This window comes from Zootoca vivipara, chromosome 4 (assembly GCF_965207765.1).
Source record: "Zootoca vivipara chromosome 4, rZooViv2.hap1.1, whole genome shotgun sequence".
In the NCBI taxonomy this organism is placed as follows: domain Eukaryota; kingdom Metazoa; phylum Chordata; class Lepidosauria; order Squamata; family Lacertidae; genus Zootoca; species Zootoca vivipara.
In genome coordinates, this window is record NC_142587.1 from 57,398,420 (window position 1) to 57,415,640 (window position 17,221).

General features: G+C 41.2%; 1 long non-coding RNA gene across 13 annotated transcripts in view; it reads right to left on the bottom strand.

Annotated features, from left to right (window-relative positions):
• Nucleotides 1-17,221, bottom strand: part of LOC118084639 (uncharacterized) — a 259,755-nt gene that overhangs the window by 157,373 nt on the left and 85,161 nt on the right. For 10 of the 13 annotated variants that reach the window (XR_015949588.1, XR_015949589.1, XR_015949599.1 and 7 more), the window contains one exon: nt 3,374-3,446. This is a non-coding gene — a long non-coding RNA (uncharacterized LOC118084639). Of the gene's footprint in view, nt 1-3,373; nt 3,447-7,379; nt 7,496-17,221 lie in introns of all 13 variants that reach the window. The other 3 variants (XR_015949591.1, XR_015949590.1, XR_015949600.1) reach the window with 1 other exon arrangement.

Genomic DNA, 17,221 nt, shown 5'->3' on the forward strand with positions numbered 1-17,221 from the left:
GATGCTATACTTAAGATTCAGTCTTAAGATTCAGAGGCCCTTTTTGTTGCATGTATTTCGGAAACAATAATGATGCTGCCTTATGTCTTTCTTTCAATTTGTGTAAATTTCACAACAAAGGAAGCAATAAACAAAACCAGAGAGCAATGGGATTAAGCCAAGATTATCTCAATTTATCTTTGCCACAAGTGTAGGGAAACCAGACTCCCTTAAGAGCACTCATGATGATAATGAATAGTAAAAAATTACTCTACTAAAATTACATCAGCCTAAAGTCGACAGTAAGAAATTATTATGTTGAGTGTTGGGCACACAAATGTACAGGAATGAAAGCTGGGGACTTTTGACACTGGAGAAGTACTTCCTGCAGTCTTATCTTTGCGGCAACAGCAGGGCTGCTATAAACAAAGATGATTGTGAAGCTCAGGCTTAGATATCCATAAGAATTCCCTGAGATAGTCAGTGGAAACTTAAAAGATCTTTTAAAATGTAATGTATTTTCAGAACTCTCAGAAAGCTGAAGAGGAAACAAAAACAGGAGTGCAAAATAAGCTTACAGTTAGATGTAGATGTAGAGTTTAAAGCATATTTTATCACTCTGAATGCATAAGAACACAGCACTGATATGAAATTAGTCTTTAAAGAAAAATAAATCATTGCTTAAAATTAGAGAGCCAGCAGAGTGTCAAAATGTTCAAAACCAATTAATAGAAAATATCAGCATCATAGGTTGGAATAAAATAAAAAAATTCCTTCAGTAGCACCTTAAAGACCAACTAAGTTTTTATTTTGGTATGAGCTTTCGTGTGCATGCACACTTCTTCAGATACAGTGAAATGGAAGTTTCCAGGCACTTATGTAGAGAAGGGGTGGGGAGGGGTGGGGATGGGGAGGGGGGATCACTCAGAAGGGTGGTGGAAATGGGTGATTGACTGACTGATAGCTGTTTGCGGTCATCAACAGCTATCAGTCAGTCAATCACCCATTTCCACCACCCTTCTGAGTGATCCCCCCTCCCCATCCCCACCCCTCCCCACCCCTTCTCTACATAAGTGCCTGGAAACTTCCATTTCACTGTATCTGAAGAAGTGTGCATGCACACGAAAGCTCATACCAAAATAAAAACTTAGTTGGTCTTTAAGGTGCTACTGAAGGAATTTTTTTATTTTACTTCGATCCAGACCAACACGGCTACCTACCTGTAACCAGAACTATAGGTTGGAATAGACAGTCCCACAGTGAGTAGTGTTTTCAGAAGTTTATAGAGAATGTAAAATGAGGCAATAATTTAAAAAGGAATGTTTCTAAAAGAAAGAAAGAAAAGCCATGTTCAAGTGAACACAGGTAGGTATTGTCCATGTGTAAGCCTTTCCCACAATACCCATGTGCCTGGATGCTCCTCTCCAGACCTTGTATGTTTTGCATGGCAGTCCGAAGAACGTTTCCAAGTACTGTATATTCCTGCATATAAGACTACTTTTTAACCCAGGGAAATCTTCTCAAAAGTCGGGGGTTGTCTTATACGGGTTGTATTTCTTATACGGCAAGTATATCCCAAACTCTATATTTTAACTGGAAAAGTTGTGGTCATCTTATACTCCCAGTCATTTTATACGCCGGAATATATGATATGTTCCGTTGAAACCTGATTAAAACATGGGGATATTTCTAAGCAAGTTCAAAAAGACACTTTTGACACTCTTTTCAGGCCAAAGAGCCAAAGGTGAGCCTGTACACCCCGAGATGTGGGGGGCATGCGTACCCCTACCCTCATTTATGGATAAAACCTTCCCATGTTCAGGTGAACATGGCTCTGCAGAGTCTGAAACAAAGGTACTAATGCAGCTTAGAAGATTGGGGATAGTTTATATGTTCGAGTAGTATACATGAATCAAGTAATAAAACAGTTCCTCCTAGACAGTGCCAATTCAAGTGGGGGAAGTAACATGCCTCAATGTTCATCCATTTATAAATATTTCCTACATATCCAAAGCTAGCATGTCAGGAGGAAGCGTTCAGCCTGGATATGCTCGTTTTCTATGAGCTGGATTTTCCCCTTCCTACATCAGCAAACATTCAGGCGTGTAACGCAGGACCTGAAGAAGAGCCTTTCCCACTTGATTGTACAGTTTCAAGTGGAAATGTCATCAACAAAGCCATTTCATGACAATGTGAAAACATCTGGGAAACCCATTAAGGGTTTGGGGAAGAAACTAGTCATACGATTTAAGACTGGTTGTATCACACATCTTTTATGTTACTGCCCTCACTGCTATGCTTGGCCTCCCTCATATACTTTTAATGTCAAGCCCTCATGTTCAACATATCTGGCATTCCATCAGGAAGATATTCAACTAAAAGAATCTCTAATTATTCATTAGTCTTGGTTTGAGATGATTAGGTGATTTTCTTCATAGGTTAACAACTGGCTTGCCATGTAGTGATTTTAAATTGCCCGGCCAGTGATGGTCTCAGTTAATGAGGTTTGGACTGCTGGGGGGGGGCACAACAAGTATGTTTTCAACAGATGGGGGCAGCCTGGCAGTTTTGAATAGGGCAAGGCCAGCATGCTAATGGGTCAGGGTGCATGAAAAAAGAATCAAGTCAACATACCTGGGGTTGAACCAGAATATAAAAGGCTAAGTGAGTGCCTAAAATACCTGAGGCCTAGAAATTCTGTTCCAAATAAGGTTTTTCACCACAAAATAAACCTCAATAGCAATGATAGCCTGGAAAGAGGCAGGGTTTCACAGCGGTTAGATTGCTGGATTTGGAACAGAGAGGCATGGGTTTAATAATCCTCCATTCTCAGGGATGTTCACTGTGTGACCTTGGGCAAGTCATATATTTTCTGCCTGAGGCAGGACAGCAATTGACATACAAACAAATCCAAGTCAAAGTGCACAGGACCCAAGGCTGACCAAGTTATGTTGGAGCCTGAAGCAAAAAAAAAAAAAAAAAAACCCACTTTCCAGAATACCTTGCTGGGAGCAAATATGCCACAATAATAAATAATAATTGATTTTCTTCCATCTCATGATATCCAAAATCTGCTGCCATAGATGGAAACCTCACTTTGCCTAAAAGTAGGGCCAACCCCACACACCAATCAAACTTACTTCGCAGGATTGCTGTGAGGATAAAATGGGATACCGTAATTCAAGTGCATGTCACTAGGAGCTCCTTAAAGGGCTGACACACACACACACACACACACACACACACACAAATATAATAGGTAAGTAAATAATTCAAATAAGGAACTGTGTAGTTTTCTACATATTTGTCAGGAAAACATTGGGCAACGAATGCAAGTACTGCAAATATTCATTGAGTTACACAGTAGTAACTGTGCTGTGCCAAAACAACTCACCATTTGTGCAGTACGCCTGATGGTTAAATAAGAACTCTGTGTTGCCAGCTACACGGTGAAAATCCCTGAAGACCTAGAAAATGAAGGTAATAAAAATCAGTTAAAAATCCACACACGTTTCTAAGCTTGATTCAAAGGTTGCTAATTTTATTGGATTTTTGTTTGGATATCTATTTTCAAGACTTCAATAAAAGGCTGGCTTTAAAGCTCAAGCGATTACTTCCATTAAAAATATCAGTGATACCACGCCTGTAAAAGCCAACATACTTGGGGCCATGAAACCTTAAGTCCTTTATTTGTTCATATGCCAAGTTTTGCATTCACAACCACCCTCCAACCTCTCTGCCCTCAACCCTGACCTGATCATGCTGTGTAGAAAGAAAGAGTAATTCATTCCTCACGCTAGCCTATTCTTGGGCCTCTCTTCTGAGCAAAGATTATTCACAGTAAACAGTTATTATTTCTATGCTCAAACAACACAGGATCAGCAGATAATTCTAAAGTCACTACACCAATTTTGTCATTTGGCCGTTATAAAACAATATTCTGATCTGATGCGCAAAAACAAAACGTAGATAACGTGTGCACCCCCTGCAATTTACAGAAATAAAAACTAAGCATTCAAATTATCTCATGGAAACTAACAATCATTATATGCATAATTCTGAATTTGGAGTATGACTCCAAACTGATGGGATATTATTTGCAGTATGTTCTTACATTCATAGCTGCAAGCATTCAAATGGTCTTATGCAAACAATAATTATATCCATATTGCCGAAAGTGGAATTCGATGACAGAATATAACATGTTTTTACATTCATTACCATAAGATGCAGTGGTAACCACCAGCCTCCTTAAGGGTTAGACAAATAGGACTCCTACTGGCACCAACAGGAGCATGTATCCTGAGACTTAATGCAGCCAAGGTAGTAACTGTGAGTGGGCTGGCAAATGGCTAGCTCTACCCTTCCTGCATGCCATTAACCCAATCCTGATGGCTTGCCCCATGCCTGCTAATCTACCGCTATTTATTTTAACCAAGTTCAACTACAAGTGGTGCATTCATTGTTACATGTAGTTTGGCCCAGAGTGGAAGTTCCGCGTTAAGTAACTATGGTCCACTGAACACATAACTGTGGTGGCAAATAACTGTGGGTTCCTTTGAGGTTTGCAGGTGCAGTTTCTGGAGGCATCTGTTTGGACGCTGCTTAGAATCCTGGACTGGGTGAACCATTGGTCTCTTCCAGTAGTGTTCTTCTTACAACGGTTAAATAGATCTCTACTATGAAACACCATGCTGTTCTCTGAATATTGCCACACTCTGTAACATATTCAGAATAGGGGTCAGCCATGTTATATTCATGGGTCTCCTAATGTCTACCAGATTTGATTTGCCAAAGAGGTATGAAGAAATGGCTGGCAGGCTAGACATGCTCTACAGACATTAAACTGTCTGCCCTTGATTTACTGAATCTCTCAAATTACAGCTTTTCATGAGATAAAAAAACATACCTAACAATGTCTTTCCCTAAAAATTAAAATAAAAGAAAGCCTTGAAAAGACATGCAGAAATCAAAATAAGCAATGTAATTCATGATCATTTGTTTTTAAGGGGACTTTGAAAACAAAATACTTGGCTTGTTTGTTTTGGTTCACACTCAATGGGAAATTTGGCAGAGGGGGCATACAAAAATCCAAAGAGGAAGAAAAATCAAAGGTGGGAAAACATTTCTGCTTGCAATGGAAATTTTTATTCAGAACCAACACCTCTGCTTGCATTGTGAAGGGCCAACGGGTTTTTGTTTTTTTATGACCCATGCAGGATGTTAGCAACAACACATAGCATTAATGATTTATATCCACAAAAGGTCATTAAGGGTGCCTCTTTGATTCTTCATTTTACTTATCCTGTCAATAAAGTGCTTTGTTAAACTCTTACGCTGGCCTCTTCAGGATAAAAGGGGCGGGAAATAACAGCAACAAAATGGGGTTGGGGGAAGGTGAGATTATACAGTATCCTAAAATAAACATACTGCGGTATCTCTAACTCCCAGTCTCACTGCAACTGATACACAGCATTTAATGAAAGTCCAGAGATATGCTTTTGTCTTCAATTAAACCACAGCATGATTTTGACTGGGAGGCCCTTTCACAGGATCCCACCATAATGGAAACAGGCACAGATCCTTCATTGTAAATCTTATTCTCATTCTTGAGCAAACAAAGATAATTAAAGTGGCCCATACAGGGAAAATGGCAAGGCCATAAACACAGCAGACAAGGCAAGTAATAGTCTAGCAGACAAGGCAAGTAATTAAAGTAGTTAATTTCCAAAACAAAAAAGCAAGTCCATAAACTTGTTGGCAATTCAAAACTGTTCTTAAGAACCGTTCTTTTCTTAAAGCAAACATCAGTAGGCAGGGGGAGGGGGAAGGGAGCCATCAGAATCCCATTAGATACTACATGACACATCCATAAAGAGAAGCATGTAATGCCACTGAAGGACTAGAAGCCATCACTGTATCTCCAAAATTAATGTTTAAATACAAAAAAAACCCATAATTAAAGAAGCAATGTATCATCAGCCTAAGTTCATTTACCTTGCATTTTTGAAATTTATGCTAGTCATTTACAATCCTAAAAGAATAGGATACAGACCATCCAAGTGTCCCTATTTTCCAGGGACAGTCCCGGATTTACAGAAGCAGTCCTGGTTTCTGATTTGATCCCAGAATCTCCTGCTTTTTCTTAAGACGCTCCTATTTTCATCGGAAAAATGTTGGAGGGGATGGGATAACCAAGATAATATGATATTTATTAAATCAGGGATGGGGAACTCACAGCCCTTCAGATAAACTGCTACTCCCATAAGCTCGCTTGCTGTTCTGGCTGGGGCTAATGGGAGTTGGAGTCCGACAAACCCAGGTGAGCCAAACATTCTCCCATCTCTGTCTTCCCATATATAGAGAACAATGCAAGGTTGTTATAGCACAGCTCCCACTGGAGGATTTGTAGTGCCTCATCACAATCTTGAATTTCCGTGAAGTCAGGAAGGGGTAGGGGAAAAGAGCAAAAGAAAAAGACGGGTACATATCAGCTGTGGTCATGGCACAGGAGGCAGAAAGGGGAGACATGAACAGGGGAAAAGCAGTGGTTTAGGGGGGAAAAAGGGCAGAAATTTGTGTAAAGCAGGGAAGGAGGAAACTGAGAATAAAATGGTGGTTTTAAACAGCAGACATGTGAGTAAAGTTATGCAATTGTTTTCACCACTTGATGTAGAAGTCTGAACATTATGTGCAGATCAAATCCAGCGTGTTCTTTCATAATATACACCTCTTCCCCACGCTCCACCCCACCCAATGTTTTTAACTAATATGGGGAATATCTATTTTCTTTTTGTATGTGTGCCATGACATTCTGGCCTTGAGCCTATTGACCTTTTTGAATTCCCACCGATACTAAAAGGCATACTCAGACTTTTCTGAAGTGATTGATACACTTCTTTTCCAATGACTGGTTCTGTTTGCACATGTTGAGAGGCTTGATACCTCGAGGGAATTTGCAGGCATATCAACCAAGACCTGCTTCACGGGTCTGTTGGAAATTGTATCTACAAGGCGATTGTCCTGCGGGGCAACCCATTAGTGTGCACAGCATTTCATATGGATACTACCAGCCTCTTTCCTCCACGCTGCTACAAATCTCCAGAAGAAATGGTTGTGAGATTACCAAAATATATATTAAAAATGGTAGGAGTCAGTCTGATGTTATTTTATCATGCAATTTCACTAATACGGGAAAATGCTTAACTTTTGAAAACTTCATATTAATACAAGTGGAATCTGCAACAAAATGTTGCAGCATGGAGTCTCCTGTTGAGGATAATCTGTTAAATTTGTTCACCCACCAGGCTTCCCGGTTCCCTCTCCCCAACAATTATTCAGCATCCCATGGTCATTTATCATGCTCAGTCTTCACTGGGTTGTACTGGGTTTTCAGATACCTTGCCTTAGGTCCATTTTCTTTCTTTCTCTTTTCTTTTCGTTTCTTTTCTTTCTTTGTTGCTTTTCATAGAATCATGAGTAGAAAGGGACATCAAGGATCATCTAGTCCAACCCCCTGCAATACAGGAATATGCAGCTGTCTCTTATGGGGAACAAACCTGCAACCTTGGCATTTTCAACACTGCACTCTTACCAACTGAGCTATCCACCTCTACAAACCCTGAGGTTCTACCTCGGCCTGCCAATACTTTCCTTTGGTGTACGGATGGTGCCACTGTGGCTACATAAAGATAGGCACCCAGAGAAGAGAGAATGCTGTTAGTATGATTAGTAGCAGATATAATTCTATGCATAATTACAGCCCTGTATTTCCTTACACAAGCTATGGGATGAGGTACAACAGGTATATAGAGAAACCAGTTCTCTCCATATTCACAACAGAAAGACCATACACCAAGGCTGAAATTCCCAGCATTAAGGAGGCCCTGTCCTCAGGCTGTAGTGCAGAAGTCATAGAGTAAGCCTTGAGAAACTGATAAAGACAAGACTTTTAAATTTATAAAATATTTTTCATATGTTGTCACTGCTTAAAACATACATATACAGTGGTACTTTGGTACTCAAACTGCTTGGCTCCTGAACAAATCGGCTCCCAAATGCAGCAAACCTGGAAGTAAGTGTTCTTGAGTGCAGGAAGCTCCTGCAGCCAATCAGAAGCCACGCCTTGGTTTCCAAATGGTGTCAGGAGTCAAACAGACTCCCGGAATGGATTAAGTTCGAGAATCAATGTAGTGCAAGTATTATAATGTAGACTATATTGCATTTATACATGGCAGTGAATTAAGAAGAAATACACCTTTTAATTTATTGCATTGTCGATGGCTTTTACAACACTTTGGCTAAATTTAAAGACCAGATTATCTTTAAAGAAAACAACTTGGAAAAACAGTTCAGTTGTATAACTTTCAAATAAACCAAGAGGCAGAAAAAATGGATCCAAGATGGTAAACAGATTCTGTTAATGATTTTGATTAAAAAGAAGAATTTCTTGAAAGGGATAAATAAACAAATCACTAGGTTGAAGGGGAGAAGAATGAATGGTGTGGTATTGCTGGTGATCAATTACTTTCAACTGTACTGAACTCAGATGTGGAGAGAGGAGAACTGATTAACTAAGTCTAATATTAAATTGATTGAAAAGCAATAACTGATCATCATAATTCATACAACTGGAAGGTACTTGAAAGGAGGTCATATACTTCAAGGATAGTGCTGGTGACATAAACCACCACTCCATTCATTTGGTCTTTTGTTATTTTTTTCTGGAAGAATCAGCATCGTGTACCTGCAAAATGGGTATAAACCCAGCAGACCCAAATGGCACATCACACTGATGGGATCTTGATTTCAGCAAGGCCTTGGACAAGGTGCCCCATGATATTCTTGTAAAGAAGCTGGTAAAATGCGGGCTAGACAATGCTACCATTCAGTGGATGTGTAACTAGCTGGCTGACCGTTCCCAAAGGGTGCTCATCAATGGCTCCTCTTCATCCTGGAGAGAAGTGACTAGTGGGGTGCCACAGGGTTCTGTCTTGGGCCCAGTCTTATTCAACGTCTTTATCAATGACTTGGATGATGGGCTTGAGGGCCTCCTGAGCAAGTTTGCAGATGACACCAAATTGGGAGGGGTGGCTAATGCCCCAGAGGACAGGATCACACTTCAAAATGACCTTAACAGATTAGACAACTGGGCCAAAGCATACAAGATAAATTTTAACAGGAAGAAACGTAAAGTACTACACTTGGGCAAAAAAAGAAAGGCACAAATACAGGATGGGTGACACATGGCTTGAGAGCAGTACATGTGAAAAGGATCTAGGAGTCCTGGTAGACCACAAGACTGTGGCTATGGGAAAATGAAAGCCCTCTTGGGGTGTTAATATGTGTAAATATACCATATATCATAAGGACACCACAGTCTTCTCTGTCTCACATTCTGAGGAAACTGAACCCTGGGTAAGTGCCTTGAAACCCTGGAATCTTGCACTGCTTGGAGATTGGGCTGGTGTGCAACAATATAGAAAAGCAAGCAAGCAAACATACCCAAACCCAAACAAGAAGAATTATGGGTAATAATAATAATAATAATAATATATTATTTATACCCCGCCCATCTGGCCGGGTTCCCCCAGCCACTCTGGGCGGCTTCCAACAAAACAAATTCTAAAATACAGAAATCCATCAAACATTAAAAGCTTCCCTAAACAGGGCTGCCTTGAGATGCCTTCTAAAGGTCTGGTAATTGTTGTTCTCTTTGACCTCTAGTGGGAGGGCATTCCACAGGGTGGGTGCCACTACCGAGAAGGCCCTCTGCCTGGTTCCCTGTACTCACACTACTACCCCTATTTTAACTAATCAGGGGGAACAAGTAACAAAATATTCCTATACTAGCTGTTCCCAGCCACGCATTGCTGTGGCTCAGAAAGAGAAAGCAATGTTCTGTTAAATCCCCCCACCCTGCCCCAACCCATTCATCCTCCCCAAAGGCACGGCCCTCCTCCACTCAGCGCCCCCGTTCCTCACCCCTGCCCCGTTCTTCACCCCAGACATCACGGCACTCTCTCTGGTCCCCCCCCTGCATGATGCCATCTTCCTCCCCCCCCCCAGCTTCAGAGTCCACCTTCATCTTGCAGACAATCATTCCCCCCCCGAAAAAACTCCCCCACCCATGCACATTCTGGAAAATGTCCCCACCCCGTCCCGACCCGTTCATCCTCCCCAAAGGCATGGCCCTCCTGCACTCAGCGGCCACATTCCCCACCCCAGCTGCATGATGTGATGACACCCCTATCTGTGGGCCCCTCTGACGCGTGACGTCATCTTCCTCCCACATGATGGCACCCGTCACCCCGACCCCTTTATCTCTCCCCCTTGCATACCCCTGTGGCCTGGCCAGTTCTCCCTGCTGGGCAATGCTGGGCAACGCTGTTGCTTTCTGTGTTCTGCTTGGAAAGAGTAAAAGGCCCACATCTACATTCAGTAGGTTGCCGTGTTCTTTTGTGATGTTGCTGATAGCCTGCAGCCAATGGCAGCAGCTGAGGCCAGTGATTATGATGCAGCATCCCCAGCTGTGTTGTACTGACATCCAGCAGATGGTGATGTTTTTATTTAAAAAATCATGTTTTTCCTGTCACAGATGTGCCATCTATATAATAAAACATGCTCCTATTCAAATGCAATATTGTGTCAAAATTTCAAATCAATCGGTCAAGTACTTTCAGAGAGCATAGATTAGTAACAAACGGACATTTACATTTTTATTTATATAGATATCATGTTTGTGATCCCCTTTAAGATCTTTAGGGACACAATATTTTATGTGCATTTTTTAAAAAGAGATGCAGTAACTTTTCTAATGTTGTGAAATTAAATTAAAAATTTGGATAAATATGATTTAAGAAATTCTGCTGCTTAATTCTACTTCTTAAGTTTTCTCTTAATTAGATTTGATTGACTTGCTTAACAACAGCTCCTTGCAATTTAAGAGTGATTTACCTTTCTTTCTGTTTATCCAAGCTAGGTAATAAAATGTTCTTGCTGTTTTATATGGGTTCAACACTTGGTATGAAGATAATCCCAGCAAGGGCACATTACGAATGAGCGAATCTGTTTCTTATCTGTGTTCCGTTCTGCATGTTTTTACCCATAATTCTCTTCTAATCAGACATAAATGTGTATTTTTTAATAATAAAAAAACTCTCAATCTGTCAATATGTGTGCATATGTATTTTCTTTCCTAATGCACTTAAATCTGAAATCTGAAATGGAATCATAGAATTGTAGAGCTGAAAGGGACCCTGAGGAATAAATATGTTAACACTGCCAAGAAGAGTGCGATGATGATGATGATGATGATGATCCCACCCATCTGGCTAGGTAACCCCAGTAACTGAAGAAGAGCAAAATCCAATAAACAGCTAAACTCTGATCCAAATATTAATCAAATAATTTTAGGGTCAGGTCATTTCGTTTAGGAATTGAAAACGATCCAAGTCCTCAAGCAGACAAAAACATTTCCAAGTTTAAGAATACAGTGTCAATAACCCAAAAGGAAAGTACCTTCTATAGCAACTTTTTGAAAAGGCAACCCTAATGTCCATCCATATCTGCATAGCAAAATCATCTCAGTTTCCTACTTGTAACACAGAGCCACAAGGAGGACTGAAAAGTGGGCAACCAAACAATTTGTTTGATTAATTTTCTCAGGAGGAAGCGGATTCAGGAAGTTGAAGGAGCTAACCAGACTAGCCCTTTCGACCCCTTCCCCTTTCCCCTAGTTTTGAAACTTATTGTAAACTTTCTTTGTTGGTCCAGACCACAGCCAAAACATTAGGATAACATGATAAACACAATACTATTTTAATGCTCAGTCAAAAGCAACCAGAACAAAGAGTAAATTTGTATAATAAGGAATATTGGATAACACAATGACGCACCCTATTCCAGGACTGTTCTACTTTTTAACTGAGCTCATTTTTCTAATATTTAAGTACCTTTAAATATGTTGTTGGTATTTAAAAATACACACACATAAAAGAAAGTAACCTCTTGCACAGACAACTCCCTGTTGATGAAAATGACTGCAGGGAATCTGGAATTTGAAAAACTAATATTCTCAGGCATTCTTGTCCAGATATCAGAAGCAGAACACAAGTTCATAAAAGGTTGAATAAACTTGCTGAACAGTGAAATGGCCTATCTAGTTGGAAGCAGCATCTCCATAAAGCCAAAGTTTTATTTGTTACATTGGCACTATCTGCTGTTACCTGGTATGCTGCTAACTTTTCTACAAGGTAATCAGCATGTTTAGAGCATCATGTTTACTGAGAAATGTACTTTGAATTTGAAAACTAAAACAACCACTGCTTCTGGGAGTGTCTTTCATACAAATTTCTCGATGTACTTAATTCTCTTCTAGAGAAGAAACTGCTTGATGGATTGGATAACAGAGTTCACAGTATGCTCAGAGGAGCATCTGATCGCCCCAAGTAAAGCACAGGAGATAACAAAGTGCCTTACATGGGCACGATAAGGCACTGACCCACCTGATAAGGTTGTTTATGAGGACAAAATGAGGAAGAACCATGTTTGCTACCCTGAGTTCCTTGTAGGGAAGGGGGAGGGGCCATAAATTAAAATAAATAAATAAAATTTTAATAAACAAAATAAACAAATGTGATATGCGTTGCCAGTGATTCACACTGGAATCCTGAATAATCATTTTCCATGTATACCTTTTGTTCACTTTGGAACATGCACACTATACCACTCTGTGAAAAACTTAAGAAACTGATGCACTGTTGTTTCCAAAGTCATCTAGGGGCTTTTGACTGAGTACTAAAAATAGTAATAATAACTATAGCATAATATTAATAAGGTTAAGGTAAGGTAAAGGACCCTGGACGGTTAAGTCCCGTCAAAGGTGACTCTGGCGTTGCGGTGCTCCTCTCACTTTACTGGCCGAGGGAGCCGGTATTTGTCCACAGACAGCTTCTGGGTCATGTGGCCAGCATGACTAAGCCGCTTCTGGCGAACCAAAGCAGCGCATGCAAACGCCGTTTACCTTCCCACTGGAGCGGTACCTATTTATCTACTTGCATTGGCATGCTTTCGAACTGCTAGGTTGGCAGGAGATAGGACCAAACAATGGGAGCGCACCCTGTCGCAGGGATTTTAGGCTTTAGGATACCCTAAATTAGATTTGCAGTCAACATTTGAGTATGTCAAAATATAATGTAATAAACTAGGTGCTAAATGAAAGACAAAAGCTTTACTGATTTATTGAGATTAGTCAGCAGCTTGACCATCCATTATTTACTCTCTATACAGATTTATAAGCTACAAACCTGTATACCCTTTATACATAAGATGTCATAGCCCTTTTCAGATGACAACCAAACTAAATTAATCAGATGACAACCAGATAGAACAGAAATACATGGGTCAGGATGGCACTCACTAGCCCCCAACCTTCAGAAGTTCAACCAAACTTATGCATTTAGACTGTTTATGCAATATATACTCTACAATTTTCAATGGCATAGAATTACACAGGCAGATCTCACGCACATACAAATTTTCCTGTGCACAGACTCTGTGCACTGGTTAGAACAATCATAGAGAGGACAATTCCAGACCCTCTAAGTGTCCCATTTTCCAGATTTACAAGAAGCTGTCCTAGTTTCTGATTTGATCCTGGAACGCCCTGCCTTTCCTTAGAATGTCCCTATTTTCAACAGATAAAGTGTGGGAGGGTATGGAGATAAGTAACTATACAACCTTTAGAAGACATCTATGGGGAAGTTTTGTAATGTTAAATGTTTTATTATGTTTTTATATATGTTGGAAGCTGTCTAGAGTGGCTGGGGCAACCCAGTCAGATGGCAGGGTAGAAATAGTAAAATTGTTGTTGTTGTTGTTGTTGTTGTTGTTGTTGTTGTAAAATAGGACAGCCCTAGGGTATGCAATTCCCCTTCTCCAGGCATTTATTCAACACTTGGTTTTCATTCCTTAAGAATACTCCTTTGTGGAAAGGTTTAATTATTCAAGAGGCATGTTCCTAAACCCTTAAATACCACAAGGCAGTACCCTACACACGGCCCACAATTGTTCTGAAAATTTAGTACTGAATTTTAGCTGCCAGGATGGACCTACTGAAAGAGGAAAAGCCATGGTTTAGTACCCCAGAAGTTGGAAGGTAGGGTAGGTCCTAGAGAAAAGAGCACCTATTAGTATCAAGTATTCATCAACTATGTTATCTGATGCTGTACAGTATATGAGACAAGACATGATCTCCCCTGAATGGCTTACAGTCTGTAAACACAATTTCAAGGAAAGATATCCTGTTTCACAATCAAATAATGGAACTGTCTGGAGAGGTAGATACACAGAACTGAAATAGAAGATAACTGAAGTTGGCTTCCTAAAACAAATGAATTTTAAAGCACAGCATTTGTAACTGGATACAAAGGAAAGGGCAAGTATTTTCTTAAGCATGCAGTGCCTTTCAGCCATAAGCAGAGAGTTCTGCCTCTGCACTGATTTTCTAAAACCTAAAAAATCTGATTTTTTACAGTGCACTGTTCTGGCTTGAAAATACCTCTAGTGTCTTCTGACTTGATAGTGCCATCACCCTGAACTGCTACATGATTTCTTTACTTGGGCTGAGAATTAAAGTAAACCAGCAGACTTAAAAGCCAGTAATACTGTTTAGTATTTGTAGTATTTCTGAGCGTCCTCCACAATCATGGTCTTGTAAACCCCAAAACTACCTTCTGAGTTAAGTACAGTATTATTATCTCCACACCATAGCTAAGGCTGAAAAAGCCTCTTGTCTAAGACAAACAAGTGGTTTTATAGCGAAGGGGAGAATCAAAGATGACACTTTCTGATTTCTTGCTCAGCCTGACAAATTGTATTTATTTATTAAATTTCTATACCACCCTTCATCTGAAGCCCACAAGGCGGTTTACAATATAAAACAAATGGTTTCTGAAGACCAAACTTAACAATGGAAGATTTGAGACTGGGCAATAGTTGGCCATATTGGCCAGGTCTAATTTTTTTTAAAGAAGCGGTTTAATGACCGCCTCTTTCAGCAGGTCTGGGAAGGCTCTCTCACAGACGGAAGCATTCACCACCCCGCAGAGCCCATCGCCCAGCCCTTCCTGGCTCACTTTTATTAGCCAGGAAGGGCAAGGATCAAGGAGGCTGGTGGTTGGTTTCACTCGTCCAAGCAGCCTGTCCACATCCTCGGTCTTGATCCACATCTAGTCTTGATCACACACCCATTGTACAATATAATTGAAAAGCCCACATGTGAGAAATATATTCACACATTTCATATATTCTTGGGCAAGGTGATTGAGCGGTTGGTTGCTGAACAACTCCAAGCACACCTGCAGGATGCGGACCATTTGGATCCCTTCCAGTCCGGATTCAGGCCTCACCATGGGACTGAAACTGCCTTGGTCGCACTGGTCGATGATCTCCGACAGGCTAGGGACAAAGGTGAGAGCTGTTTCCTAGTTCTGCTGGATCTCTCCAGTGGCCTTTGATACCATCGACCATAACATCCTTCTGGACCATCTAGAGGAGCTGGGAGCACTATTATACAATGGTTCCGCTCCTCCCTCCTGGGCCGTGTCCAGAAAGTGGTGTTGGGGGATGAGTGCTCAGATCCCTGGGCTCTCACTTGTGGGGTGCCTCAGGGTTCCATCCTCTCCCCCATGCTTTTTAACATCTATATGAAGCCACTGGGAGAGATCATCAGGGGGTTTGGGCTGGGTGTTCATTTGTATGCAGATGATACCCAGCTCTACCTCTCTTTCAAATCTGAACCTGTGAAGGTGATGAAGGTCCTGTGTGCCTGGAGGCGGTGCCTGGAGGCGGTTGGAGGATGGATGGTGGCTAACAGATTGAGGTTGAATCCTGACAAGACAGAAGTACTGTTCTTGGGGGGCAGGGGACGGGCAGGTGTGGAGGACTCCCTGGTCCTGAATGGGGTAACTGTGCCCCTGAAGGACCAGGTGCACAGCCTGGGAGTCATTTTGGACTCACAGCTGTCCACGGAGGTGCAGATCAGTTCTATGTCCAGGGCAGCAGTTTATCAGCTCCATCTGGTATGCAGGCTGAGACCCTACCTGCCTGCGGACTGTCTCGCCAGAGTGGTGCATGCTCTAGTCATCTCTCGCTTGGACTACTGCAATGCGCTCTACATGGGGCTACCTTTGAAGGTGACCCAGAAACTACAATTAATCCAGAATGCGGCAGCTAGACTGGTGACTGGGAACAGCCGCCGAGACCACATAACACCGGTCTTGAAAGACCTGCATTGGCTCCCAGTACATTTCCCAAGCACAGTTGGTGCTGACCTTTAAAGCCCTAAATGGCCTTGGTCCAGTATACCTGAAGGAGCGTCTCCACCTCCATCACTCTGCCCGGACACTGAGGTCCAGTGCTGAGGGCCTTCTGGCGGTTCCCTCGCTGCGAGAAGCCAAGTTACAGGGAACCAGGCAGAGGGCCTTCTCGGTAGTGGCACCCGTCCTGTGGAACGCCCTCCCACCAGATGTCAAAAAGAAAAATAACTACCAGACTTTTAGAGGACATCTGAAGGCAGCCCTGTTTAGGGAGGCTTTTAATATTTAATCAATTATTTTATTTTATTTTTCTGTTGGTAGCCGCCCAGAGTGGCTGGGGAAACCAATAGCAGGCCAATAGCAGCTTTCCTTGCAAGGCAAAATGCACTTTTGGATAGGGGAATTTTCATCTTTATTGCAATTCAGGGGTAAATCTTCTCTGGATACTGATTGGGAGCTCCTGTGCTGCTATTTAAATTATTTTAAGAAATAAAGAACATAAGAAACATATTCTCATATTTAGCCCTGCAACAACTTGAGCTGTTGTAGTAAATACTTATTGATAATATTTATCTACTTCCCAGGAAAGGTTACATCTCAGTGGTAGAAAAGACATTTCTGGTGTATAGGGAACCAGGTCAAATCTCAAAGAAAGAACCAAAGGTAGCAGCAATGTATCTCTAGAGAGTTTCACAGCTTGAAAACCTGCTATTACTGGGTTAAATGGACCATTGGTCTGATTCGGGGTAAGCTTATATTAAACAACAACAATTAAACAACAACAACAATCAGACATATTGAACAATGACAACAGAAAACAAAGCCCCACAAGCTGATTCTAAAGTTGATCTGGTGTTCTGTGATAATTATGTTGTTGTTGTTTAAAAAAATAGTCCTGGCTAAAATATATAATAAAAATGTAT